A 2,970-nucleotide genomic window follows, 5' to 3' on the forward strand; every position below is an offset into this window, starting at 1 on the left:
ACCGAAATAGCGCTGCCTGTTGACTCTCGATCTCGTGAATAGGTTGGCCTCCGTTGTTTTCACCGGAAATTCAAGATTATGGCCAGAAGATCACTTTTCGTATCAATTTTATGGGGGTTAGCCACGAAATTTTTTCAATTTGTCTTTCCCTGAAGATACCTCCAAAATAGCAGTAAAACAATGTGCTCAGTTCTGAATGCAGCCGCCCGACTCTATCGAAAATAGGCCGGCAATTTGGGGCTCTTTGTGAAAGAAATACCCCGAACTGGAGACTATCATTCCCAAATTCGGGATTTATAGAAATGTTTCTATGATCCCTCCTGATTATGGCATGTCTTATTGTAAAAAACCCCTTGGGATCACAAAAATTAATGAGCTCGTGCGCAGAAATATGCAGTGATGTAGTCGAGTACTTTTTCCGAGTACCAAGTACTGCCGAGTACTTTGACTGCCGAGCACAAAAACAGGTCGAGTACTTTGCCAGCCGAGTACAGCTGGTGTCCGAGTACAAGGACCATGGAGGTTTTCCTACCTCCATGCTCTTTCAGTCGCCATCTTTTAAATAAGGTCGTTGAACATTACGTCACTCGACCCCTGATCGTCTCGACGGCTGTTTCATGTCAAGACGTATGTAATACACGGACTGAGCGATAAGACACTACATGTACCAATGGGCTCTTCCAAAACTTTGGCAGCAGTTCAGATGTCTTGACATGGAAGAGCTTCGAAACGATGAGGGATCAAGTGACGTACATGTTCAACGATCTTATTTTAAAGATGCATGGCGACTGCGAGAGCTCGAGAGCTCGAGAGCGAGCCCGTTAGATTGAATGGATAAAGGCAAAAGGACTGTAAAATACCTGAATAACGTGAGTGAAATCATTTAATAAATGGTTTTTAGAAAGTGGAAAGGTCAAGAATCATGTTCTTGTGCAAAGGAAATTGCACTCACGATGGTAAGTGGGTGCGCCGAAATGTTCAATACGCCGACACGAAATTGCGTATACAGATGTGTGGCTAAGGAAAGATCTGGAGTGTGAGTCCGTGCCACACTAGTGGGGCTAGCACATCACTACATGTACCTCGACGGGCTGGATCGAAACGTGAACAGTTTCGCACATGTATCACCACAAAAATGGCAGGGTGTCTTTTGTGCGATTACGTGAAATCCCTCAGTTCTGTAGCTAAAGCACGATACGTGGATAAAACAAGTTGTGTTGGGGTCGATCCCTACCTGATATGTCTTAAAGATGTAAAGGCAGCGTTAGACTGTACTAAGAGCTGCCAGATATGTAGCATATCCCGACATTTATCACTACTTGATAAACACACCCGGTGAGTAACGTATTCCTTGTAAGTTTACTTCCATGCGGTGACGGGCTGCATCCTTAATTGCAACAACTATCCAGACCACAAGCTCAGGCTTGGCCTTAACTTAAGTTACAATAGGCCTACCCATGCATTGGCAATTATAAAGCTCGAACATTTTAGGTATGGAATTCAGTGAACGCACCTGGTTACCAGTTTGATGGCAATTCTGTCCCCTATAGAGGCTATTAATTCATTTCACAGAATTCAGCATGAAAATGGAATAAAATGAACAGTACATGTAGCCTTTGTCAGCTTACTGGAAGTTGCATTCTTGACATCTTTTTTACATGCTGTGCTGTGCAGGCTTTAATGGACAGTCTCTGAAGGCCTACAAGAATCTTGATGCATACAAATTTTTCAAGGCAGGATGGGTGAGGAGCTTAATGGTTTGTTAAAGGAAGGACAAATTCATCATTTTGTCCTAGGTACTGTATAAGTTTTATTTAGTAATTTAAAGAAAGATTGAGTTTTGTGTTGCATGATTTTGTTCAGTTTACATCCTAACTGCCAACACTGCCGCATGCAGTCATGAGACAAATATAAACTGAGATTGTGCTTGGAGCCTGGAAGTATGACTTTAATATTGAATTGAATTCAATTCGATTCGATTCGATTTGATTCGATTCAATATTTAATCCAATATTTAATCATTTTTGTACTGGCAGTGGTGAGAATGAAACAAGACACATCATGCACATCCCTTCCCAATTCACGGCTCAAACCATCTACAAACCGATCAGCAACAGTCACACTGTGTTTGGCTGCAGAGATGGATTTTCCAGTAACATAAATAGATGCCAGGTAAATATATTGTATCTTTTTTCACATTGTTTCATGCATTTTTCATCATGCATTTTCCAATGACTTTTTAGAATTTAACTGTTGAAAAAAATGAACAAATTTATTTATAGATAGTTGAGAAAAAGAAACAAGGTGACAAGAGACGTGCTTCCACTCCCAGGGCAACAGAAGAAGAGAAGAAAACATTCTATGATGAATTGAGTGCTTCAGGTTTGTTTTGTAAAATAAACGCAGTTGTGTCTCTACTTTAGTAAAGAATTGGGATTGGTTGGTATTTGACCTTAATAATGTAAAGGGTTTTTAGGACTCATTAAAATTTTCTTGTCTCATGGCAGGTGTCAAAAGAGCTATACTCTGTTATGCCAGAGTACAACCAGAGTTTCATACCGTGTACATCACATTGACTCCCAGCTCCTCTGACTGGATTGTATGATGCTGCTACCTCTTTCCAGAGCTATTAGACAAACGTTATGAAATTCTGACAACCATGACTGTCTCTCCAGAGGAGGTAATTTATTCAGTCCATTTATTCCAATACATAATCCTTGATGTAATCTAATAGTGGGTGTGTTTGATTAGCTTACTCGTGTAAGTCAAACTTACACGAGAGCGTTCGTTTAGCCATCACGTGATGTTCGTGCCTGCCCTGGTGTCAGCCACCACTACCCCAGCTGGCGAGCAGGTCTCTGGAGGCTGCCCTAGTGTAATGACGTCACAGATGGACTGTTCGAGCATAGATGTACGTGATGGAATGAGGCGGGGACTTGATCTTTTTCCCAGAATGCCTTGGAAAACACA

General features: G+C 41.4%; 1 long non-coding RNA gene across 2 annotated transcripts; it reads left to right on the forward strand.

The window, feature by feature from the left end:
* The first annotated feature begins 808 nt into the window (after positions 1–808).
* LOC147795227 (uncharacterized) lies at positions 809–2,616 on the forward strand. Of its 2 annotated transcripts, none has more exons than XR_015424054.1 (4): positions 809–869; positions 1,675–1,796; positions 2,283–2,382; positions 2,539–2,616. It is a non-coding gene; the product is annotated as an uncharacterized LOC147795227 (long non-coding RNA). The 2 variants fall into 2 exon arrangements; XR_015424055.1 differs by having other exon boundaries at positions 2,584–2,616.
* The last annotated feature ends 354 nt before the right edge of the window (positions 2,617–2,970 follow it).

The sequence above is a fragment of the Acanthaster planci genome, unplaced genomic scaffold (assembly GCF_054643075.1).
Source record: "Acanthaster planci isolate LZ-2023a unplaced genomic scaffold, COTS_SCS Contig119, whole genome shotgun sequence".
Taxonomy (NCBI): Eukaryota; Metazoa; Echinodermata; class Asteroidea; order Valvatida; family Acanthasteridae; genus Acanthaster; species Acanthaster planci.